The sequence below is a fragment of the Hipposideros armiger genome, unplaced genomic scaffold, assembly GCF_001890085.2.
Source record: "Hipposideros armiger isolate ML-2016 unplaced genomic scaffold, ASM189008v1 scaffold_273, whole genome shotgun sequence".
Lineage (NCBI taxonomy): Eukaryota > Metazoa > Chordata > Mammalia > Chiroptera > Hipposideridae > Hipposideros > Hipposideros armiger.
In genome coordinates, this window is record NW_017731623.1 from 1,521,674 (window position 1) to 1,532,404 (window position 10,731).

A 10,731-nucleotide genomic window follows, 5' to 3' on the forward strand; every position below is an offset into this window, starting at 1 on the left:
TATACTTTGGCAAAATGGGTATATTTCAAATTTGCCTTCAGGCCAAGGGAAAAAGTTATTTCACCCAGAAAATCAAAGCCTACAAAATACTGTATACTTAGCCATAGAAAATCTGAGTGTTGTACAAATTTTTTTTAAAAAGGGAAAAAAGCATTCTTTATGTAAGCCTAGGTTTTCAAGGTGTCTAATTCTTCTATTATATTTCTGAAAGATACTCAAATTCTATTTTTTCTGAAGAGTTGGTGAACTTGTGTAAGTACTACAGAAGTCACAGCACACATAAATCAAGCTTTATTTTCCCCCATATGGGCAGAAAAGTTTTAATGATCAGTCTAAATGACCAAATAAGAACCAAAATACTTTATAATGTATCTGCTGCTGTTAAAATAGAATCTTTTATTTTATTTTTCAATAGTTTTTCTTCATAAAAGTTATCATTTTTCAAGAATCAAATATAAGACTATATTTGCATGTAATACAGACCGGATTTGATTCCATCTTCACCACTTTTGTCAAATTTCTTAACCTCTTTAAGCATCTGTATCCTCACCTGTAGTAAAATATTTGCAACAGCTTCCTCTTAAGCACAAGAGCAGGTACAGAACTATTGCTTAGTAGTTATTTTTAAAGACAGAGATTTCTGCCTTTAGTTCATGAGGTAGAAAAACAATTTAATCCAACAAGTAAAATATAGTTTTCCTGTTCTGCCTAATTAGAGGCCAGCTAAAACCAAAACTCACACCACTTGCCATGACTCAGTATACTCCACATCACAACTGGAACTGCATGCCCACAAGCTAAAATAGTTAGGTCCAAAAGGAAAACATGGGATTCTTCCCTCCCCCTGTGCCCCTGCCACCTGAAATCTGCTCCTTTTACTACAAAATCAGGCTGGCTCCCTATGTAGCATGACGTTCCACTCAGCTGCCCAGACTAGGAACTTCAATATCACCTTCCACATTGCCTCTCCTACCTAATCTCCTACCTAATCTGCTATTAGTGCATTCTGCCTCTTGACTCACTCAAGCCCTCTGCCACCTCCTCCCCCACAACAGTCACTGCTTTAGATGATAACTTCATCCCCTTTTTTTCTGCACCATTTCCAACAGCCTCCTCACTTCACTGCTTCTAATTCATTTTCTATGCTACCACCATAATGACTTTCCTAAGACCAATATATCTGAGTCCTTTGTCTCCTATAAGCCACCAGTGCTCCCTCAATGCCTAAAAGATGTAGTCCATGCTCAGATATATCCCATACAAGACCCTTCCCAATCATGCCTCATCTATATTTTAGCTTCTACATTCTTTCATCCCAGTCCCTCTCCCACCCTCCAGCCTCAAGTGGTGCACTCACTCTCGTTTAAAAAAGCCTGCATTCACAGCTCTCCACATGTTCATCCTGAAGCCATCTTTTCTATTTGGCAAATGCCCATTCACCTTTGAATAGCTGACGCCCTCTCTTCTGTGAAGGATCCCTGTCTAGGACAGGGTCCATAACTACCCCCTCTCTGTTTTTATTCCAGCACTTACTCCACTATACTGTAAGAGCATGCTTATAAGTCTCCTGCATTCTTAACTACGAACCCCCAGAAGACAGAGACAATGCTCAGCATAGTATCTGGCTCACAGTAGGTACTCAATAAATATGTGTTGAATTAATAAAATGAATTGTTCCTTTCATTTCTGTAGCTAACATTCTGCAGATATGCGGCATTTGAATATTAAAGCTCAGAGATGGGAAGCAAGAATGGAATGCAGTATTTGCCTGACAGCAAATCCCACCACCCAAGGACAATAATCAAAGAAAATGAGATACAAGGAGGCTTAGTGCTAACCCCAGCCATCTTTATCTGCACTTCTCTAATACCAAGAGGAATGGAAATCTTTTCTTTTGACGAGATCAAGGTCAAAGCCCAAGTTGGTAACCCTCAACTTTTTCTAACTCAGACATTTTGGTTAAAATGTTTTCTTTTTAGATGATAGAAACAAAACAAAACAAAAACAAACAAACCAAAGAAAACCTTAATTTGGTTTTTGTCAAGCAAAGATTAATATTGGATCCTTTAATCACAAAACTCATGTTTGGCACTGGGCCTTGGCAGAAAGCCCCACGTGTACTTTCTCTGGGACTAAATTACTCGTTTCTAATACAAACATAAGAATAAAGCAAAGCCCAGCATTGTGTAAACAAAATATGTTACTTTTTACTTCTCAACAGAAAATTAGTGCAACCTCACTTAACCACGATCTCCATGAGACGGGATTTTAATGTAAGGCAGAGGAACCAGGATGCCTTGTTCAGCACTCAGCCTAGTCCAAAAGAACCTTATACTCAGTAGCCTTGTTTCCAGTCACATTTTTGAGCAGTCTGGCATCATGTTTTCCAAATTCAGAACCAAGTACCCCTGATTCTTATCATCATCTAAGCAACTTCAGCCAGCTGTGAAAACTAAAACTGGGAATCAGGACTATCTGCGGGGAGTCCCCACAAAGCTACCAAGCCCAAGCGTGACTGTTCTCATCAACAAATATTCATGACCCTCTTTCCTGAAATTCCAACTCTGCAGACCACCTCACTAAAAAAAATGTTTTTAATCAATCCTTCAAAATCCTTTCATTTTTCTTCATTGTAACTCAAAGTTATGTAACCACTCCTAAAAAGACTGCTTATCTTTTCCTCCTTTTGGTTTGTATTTTGTATTCCCCAAATAATGTGTTTATTAGCAATGCAAGATATCTTTTCACCCCCATAATCTCAACATATTGGCTAACCAACAAAAGCAATTCTACATTCTTTTAAAAGTAAATCTATGCACTCTTCCTTTCTCAATTCCTCCTAAAAGCCAGAGTTTGCTTTCTGAATTCCCATCAGAAGGTTCCTACCAAATCCTCCCAACCCGTGCTTTGCTTCTGGCAGTATCTGGCATGATATTTCCTGTGGCAACAGCCGCTTTGGTGCTCAGAGATAGAGGCAAATCTTCCTGGAAAACTTCAAAGCTCCATAACCAGAAGTTATGGAATGTTACTTGCTTTTCGAGTTCAAAATCCCACACATTGGTCTGTCCTGTAACAAAGCCCATCTCTGCCAGTAGGCATGTTTTTCTTTACACATAAAAGAGCTGTTCAACCTAATTATGGCATTTGCATCTTCTCCTTGACAACACTTTTACAAACCCACCTGTTTTTGCGTGACTAATTCTCTTACACTCCATTTTCTCTGTGTTGTTGGGAACACACTACCTCATAACGTTTCTCTCTTGGACACATGCCTCTCTCTTCCAAGCAGGGCCAAATTGGAAACGATGCTTCTTGTAACAGCCCAAGCCTCCTGGTAAATGCCGCAGTTGTCTATCCACGCTCAAGTGCAAGGGAGAGAGGCAACTTGTTTTACTCTGCTTAACTTCTCTATCATAAGCTTTCACTAGCAGTCATAAGCCTGAGGGCACAGAATTGCTACTCATTTTAATCAGAATACATTTTTGCACATTATATAAAAATTCTGACAAATTCTTCACAATTACTATTACCTAGAGTATAAACTACACTGCTCCATACCAGGAAAATCAACATTGGAGGTCTGGGGGAGGGCATATCACTCCTTTAATTAACTGACTGCTAAAAAACATATGAACATATTTTTCAGTCTACAAAACACTTTTACATATATGATTTCATTTCACATTCAGAAGCACTCTATTACTAGACTCATTTTACCGTATGAGGAAACTGAAGCTCAGAGCTGTGTGTAAGTTGCCCAAGGTCATACAGAGAGAATCTCATAGGGCTGAAACTTAATGAAAATGTCTGATTCCTAGCTCTGCCCTGTTCCCATTATACCAGGCTGGTTCGCTTAGACTGAATTACGTCAGTCATTCTTATCAGGCACCCCCTACAATTTGGTTTGAGTTTGTTTGGTTGTTGGTTTCCTTTGATGTTTTGTTTGTTTTGTTTAGCAGACAAAACTGTGACATGGATTTCTGTGGCTGCCCCTAGACAAATAAGTTATTTGTTCTCTTTTCTATGGGAATAAAATCAAAATTTTCATACAACAGCAATCCCTCAGTCCTATCTAGCTAAGTGGAGTGTAAAGAGCTGGAAGCCCTCACCCATGATGATTCCAAATATAATCCTTTACATTCAAGTGATTTTCAGCTACCTTGCAGATTCATATTAGCCAGGGCACCCATAGTCAATACAGCTCACCGGGAGGAAAATAGGCTACAAAATAGGCTTCAAACAGAACCACCAGATCAGAAAATAGCATTACGATGGGAATTCTGCAACTAAATACAACCTTCATTCATGTAACATTTCTTTAAAAAAAAATACATTAAAGAAAATAACTGAACACCATGCAATATCCTCCCTACAAGGCCCATGTTAGAGTTCCCAAATTTCACGGAACAGAAACACATAATCGCAGCCCTAAGCCCATTGCTTACATACCTGTCTAGCAATAAACACACTGGGAGTCAGTTCCTCTATTTATGTTGTGCTGTGGGCATGCACAACCATTTATTATCTGTGGGACCGAATGTACCACAAATCGTAGGGACAATAAATAGTTCCAAAGGAAGAACCGTCCGCTGAACAAGTAAAAACATGAGTGGATTCCAAAAAGCACAAAGATTTGTTAAGCAAAACTCACCAGGCAGAAGGAGCACTTTAAAAACCTGTTCCGAATCTTTCAGCTGAAGTAGAATGTTTTTGGCAACTGGAAATAGTTAAAATTTCCTATTTTCTGATTATTCCAAGTGCTTACCTCTGCACATCCGGTCTCCAGCTGGGTCTGTCAGGACAAGAAATCTCCCAGGGAAAGCCAGTTCTCACAATCCTTTCAGACCAATTTAGCAATTTGCAAAACGGAGAAGGTTTGCCATGACAGAGGAGAAAGGAGGGTATTTTCGGTATGAAAAGTATCCTAAGCCACAATAACTAACCCACCCGCTCAAGGACAGAAACAGAGACCTTATCACAAAAGCCTGCTCCAAGAAAAGAGAAAGAAGAAAAAGGACATTTTTTTAAAAGGCCTGAGGATTTCTGTAGTTAATGTGTGTATGGGACAAAATGAATACAAAGCTCGGAAAGGAACAAAAATTAAATAGTGATGATTTTTAGAAAGTACAGTGTATCATTTAGGATTAGCTTCTGTTGCAAATGAAAGAAAAAGCAAAGTAATAGCGCTTGAAGGAAGACAGCCGCTTCTTTCTTTCTCACGTAAATGAAGTCTGGCTAAGCAGCCTGGGCTGGAGTGGCAGCTTCCTGGCATCAAGGTGCCAGTTCCCTATCTTCCTGCACCATCCTTAGCACAGGGTTCCCTTGAGATGGTCTAAAAGGGCCTCTCTCTCCTCAGCCATTCCATTCACATTCCTTCTCCCAGGACAACGGAAGGAGTAGCAGAGAAGCAAGCCTCCCCGCTTCAAGATGCCACTGGCTACAACTAACTTGCTTCACGGCCATAACTAGCTACAAGGGACCCTGAAAACAGCAAAATATGTACTTCTAAGTGGCATTTGCAATTGTGCAAAGATCAATACTCCAAAGTTCAAGAGACTCCAAGACCCTGGGGTCCATGCTGCCACCAAACAAATATTTAAGAGCTGCCCACGTCTGCCAGGCACTGGGCTCTGTGTTGGGTGTGTGATGAGGAACAAAATAGAACAGCCTGTGTCCTCAGCAACCACTGCTCCCCAAAACCACTAGAAATGACATTTGTGAACGTGTGTACATAATGTGATTTTCTTCAACATTTTGTTTTGAAACAATTTCAAATTTACCAAAACATGGCAAGAATAGCTATAGCCTTTACCAGATCTACCCACCAGCACCCCATAACCACGCTTGCTTTTATAATCTATTCTTGTTGTCATTCACCACTTGCTCCCTCCTTCCCTTCTCCTCTCCCCTTCCTCTGGTCTTTCTCCATCCCTCCCTCTCCGTCCTTCCCTCACAAGCATTTCAAAGTAACATACAGACCACAGATGGCATTCCGTCTTCATGCCTAAAAACTTCAGTAGATATTTCCCAAGAACAAGAAGACTCTCTTGCATAACCATAGTAAAATCATGTCACCAACCATCTCAATGAAGTCCTATTTTATGGCAATTATTTTCCTGGTCCAGGATCCAATTCAAGAACACACACTGCATTTGGTTGTCATGCCAGGAACAGTGCCTTAACCTTTCTTCGTCTTTCTGGGCATTGCTATTTTTTTAAGAGCACGAGCCAGTTATTTTGCAGATTATGGGCGCCTGGGATGGGAATACCATCCTTCTCAGTGCCCATTTCGGGAGGCACATGATATGGTTTGCCCGGTTCTGAGTGACGCTGACTTTTATTTTTTAAGGTGATAACCACTTGATTTCTCCACTGAAAAGTTACTATTTTCCCTTTTTCAATGGATAATTTGTGGGGTGGTACTGTAAGGTGATGGAAATATCCTGTTCCACTTTAAACATCCACCCACTAGTTTTAGTGTATGCAATAATGATCCTTGCCTGGACCAATTATTATTAGGATGGTTGTAAAATGGTGATTTTCTAACTCCATCATACTTGCCTTATTTATTAGTTGACATTGTATAACAAGGAAGCACTTTCCTTTCTCACTTATTTATTTCTGTGTTTATATCAGTTTGTTACTGTACATAGCCTCATAGATACTTATTTTATTCAACAGGCAATAATCCACAGCAGGTTATTTATTCTGAGGCTCAACAGGTACCATATTTGGCTAATGGAAGCCAGACTGGCTTCTGTGTCCTTTTGAAAAAAATTTTTTGAGAACTTCCTTGCTTTATAGCACAACGAATAATGTGTTTAGCAACCCTGCAACCCTCCAGGTTTCTTGATGATGTCCAAGAGTAGTTCAGTTTATCTTAACACAGAGAAAAGCAACCTAAAATTATTTCTCCCATTTAAACACCATAATCAATTGCAAAAAAAAAGATGTAACTCTAAACAAGACACAGTCTACATTTTATATTTTAATTAAGTATGCTTTATTATGAATAGTTCTGTTGACATCTTTTGCATTCCTGAAATTAAAAATAATAAAGATAATATCTCTACCATAAATAGACAATAACTTGGGTACAAGATAGATACAGTGTATGATATTTTCACTTAAATGTCAAGGAGATTCAGGACATGTTCCAAAGAGCTTAATATGGACACAGAACTGTGCGCATCACCTTTAATAGTTGGCTCTAAAGATAAATACAAGCGTCTTCCTCTCCCTCTCCTTCTCCCTCACCCTCTCCCTCTCTGAAGTCAACCTCTACTCTTAGCACCCTCACTGATTTACAAAGGCATGTATGCCATACTACGTTTCACCTTTTCTTCCATGGAAATTAACAGAGAGGGCAGATACATTATAAAATATTAAGTTTACTGAAGCACTATATAAATAAATACAATTATTGGGCTTGTATTGTGCTCCCAGCTTTATATTCCAAGAAGTATGCTAGGTGCAATGGAACTCGCAATGAGGAATAAAGACCCCCGCCTCCATCCACTGGAGCTTAGAGACTTGTAGGAGATGGAAGTCCACAGATAACTCTACTAAAACTAAACAGAAAAACTATTAGATGAGCTAAGTGGTTCAATTGCAGTATAAGAACAATCTACGGACACCCAGAAGAAAGGCATGATCGATGGCACCTGGAAATCAGGAATGGCAGAAGTGGAGCCATTTCATCTGCTGTGGCAGGAGTACGGTCCCCTGGGCAGGGCGTGTGGGGTTAAAGAAGAATATTTCAGACTAAGGAAGCAATACTAGCAAAGGCATCAAACAGCAAAACACAAACGGGTGGAAAATAATACAGGATGCATGAAAAGATGGAGAGAGAGATCAGGACGGTATATGCCTTTGAACCCAAGCATCAAAGCAACTCCTTCGCATCTGATAAGGAGATTTCTGTACAAACACTGACCACAGACAGGGGAAAGACGGGCTCGGCTTAATCAACAACATTTTAATTCATTGGCCTTAGTCCATACAATCTTCTCACATCTGATGTGCGAAAGACCGCAGAAAGAGGAGGGAAGAAAAAACAACAGATACAAAGCAAGTAACATTCTCCCAAATAAGAAATTAGCCAAATAGCATCTGTCCAAACAATCAAAAATTCTGAACTTCTGAACACTCGGATGCATTTTTTATTTTAACCACAGTCTCCTTTTTTGGGACTCTTGGCAATTCTCAACACATGCCATTGGACAAATGCTTTTATTGAAAGATGGGCTCGAAAACCATCTGATACCATATCAGACCAGCATCCAATGATTGTTCGTGTCAGAGGACTTTGTCAATTTCAACATGATTGCAAAAAACTGCCGGGGGAAAGTACAAAGGTTCTAAGGCAAATAAAGTAACTCACAGAATCTGGGGGTACCATACTGCCCACATCTGCTGTGATTTTAATTTAGCACCTGTGGTAAATGTAATGCCTGCCATTTTCCCCTTTGGTCTTACTAACAGAACTCCAACTCGATTTGGGGCAAAAATGTACCCAGTTAAAATATTTGCTCTCCCAAGCAATATATACAACCACGTGGCATAGGTTTCATCCCTGAGATGTTAGAATCCTCCTGGGTAGGACTTGAGAGAATGCTTTCATGTTCCTAATAAAAAGGGACAGGTTATCTTTTGCCATTTGCAACATCTTAGGATGGAAGTTCCCTCCATGACAACAATCCACTTTATATTTAACTCATGGAAGCCTTCTCGAGCAGCTGGAGTTCCTATAACCACTTCTTTGGACCCACCTTATAATTTAGTTTTGCTCCTCGTCCAAAAATGAAAGATCAGTAAACACTTGTTAAAAGTAAAGCCTGTGAGAAAGGGAATAAGGAGAAGCATTGGGACAAATTGCAACCAAAGTCAGTGTATTTTTACCTCTCTGGAATCAGCATTAGTCAAATCTATACTGTCCAACTCTTTCAAATAGCACGATCCCTTTTAAATCCAAAATGCTGCTGGCTCACACATAGTACTTTGGTTTTCACTAATGGAAAATATGCAGGCACTCCAAAAGCCACTATGAATCAATAAAATGAATTTAAATAAATATTTCTTTTGATAAAACACACAGGATTTGAAAAGTAGTTTGCAAGCTATATGTTTCTAGTCTACAGGAAGTGTACATAAAATGCACGTAGGGTTCACAGATGTCTTGAAATAATTCTATGACCCTCTTGAGTTCTAAGATCCATAGGTCAAGAACTATTAATCCATAATAAGAACATTTTAGCTGGGTGTATTCCACTGTCACTTCACTACCCAGAGCCCCAAGGATGTGAGCTGTCACAGAACTATGAGTTTGCCTTCTGCTTTGGCCAACTTTAATCTAGTTTTAAATTTCCGAAGCCGGCGTCTGCTCCTATTTATGCTGTGAAGCTTTAAAAAAAACATGTTAACACTTATGAAATGGTTATGCTACATAAAAATTCCCTTGAGTCTGAGATGCCCATAGAAATGCAAGAAATGAAAAATAATTTGCTCTATCACTCATTTCTTATTTACCAGTAGGCATTAGTAGCTTCAAACCAAAGCTAAATTTCTCACTTCAAGATTGAAATAAAAAGAGATAAATAGCATTAGGTCCTTAATATACCAAAAGCAGACCTCTGATAAGTGCCAAGATAGACTTTTTAAAGTTCGTTTTAGAAGAAATGAACAATATGTCAATTTCTTCCAGTCGCTGGATCAAAATGAACCCATTTGTTCTCTAATCCACAACCTAAGAAGTGAGTTTCGATGATCATCTAATGCAAAGATAAATGCCCTCTGAACCATAAGCCAAAAAAGAAAGAATTGTTTTTTGTTTTTTTCAGAATCCCCCAAAAAGCAATGGCTTTGAAGCAGCAGCCAAAGTTGTCTTTGTCCAATTCAGCTGTGACTTCCAACCCACCGAGAGCACTCAGCGGCTGAAGAGGAAGATGGCAGACAGGGGAGGTGGTGAGTGCCCCTTGGGAAATCTATGACAAATCTCTCAAAGACTCAGCAGTCAACGAGAGAGTTCAAAGGAACTCAGCAATGGAAGGAACCTCACTCTCGTCAATTGTGAGGAAAGGAGGAAGAGAGAAGCAAGAAAGGAAGACGGTCAAAAAGAAGGGCAGAAACACAGACATGGCCAGAAATCCCAGAGTAAGCCTACGTTCTGTACGGGGTTGAGATCCTTGCAAATCGAGCTTGATTTTCGAAAGACTTCCTCCAAGTTTTCATTGAACGTTTGCCCTGCTCCTAGGTACCCTGCCAGCACATGTCCCCTCCTCTCCACAGCACACACATAATCTCATGGGTCAGCCTCTGTTCAACAAGGGCATTAAATTACGTTATGAAAAAAAAAATGCCAGTTCTCTAGGCCAAGGAGTAAAGAGATCAGCACTGAGTCTGTGTTAATTACCATTAATACAGAAAAGAGAAGGAAACACCAATAAGCAGGTTTTTAGACTCTGCGTTCTTCATTCCCTCAACTGCCTGACTTCCAGAAAGCCATTGAGCTGTCTCTTTCAGACAGCCTGTCAACATCCCGTAACAGATACTGGCTGTACTCTATACGTGAATATTTAAATATGATTTGAGCTTCCCCAAGCGGATTCCCACAGGGGGAACACTAATTTGAATTTTCTTTGCTTGTACAACACTTTCCCAAATTCGCACTTCTGCAAAGCCATTCATTTTCTACAAAGCATGGAGCTCCTAAAGAAAAGTCATGGGGTGGGG

General features: G+C 39.7%; 1 protein-coding gene across 2 annotated transcripts in view; it reads right to left on the bottom strand.

The window, feature by feature from the left end:
- PID1 (phosphotyrosine interaction domain containing 1) overlaps positions 1-10,731 on the bottom strand; it is a 234,428-nt gene that overhangs the window by 206,308 nt on the left and 17,389 nt on the right. Inside the window, exon 1 of one of the 2 annotated variants that reach the window (XM_019657116.1) lies at positions 4,652-4,673. The exons of the other annotated variant lie outside the window; for it this stretch is intronic. The gene's annotated coding sequence lies outside the window, so the exon portion shown is untranslated. Of the gene's footprint in view, positions 1-4,651; positions 4,674-10,731 lie in introns of those variants that run through there. 2 annotated transcript variants of the gene reach the window in all.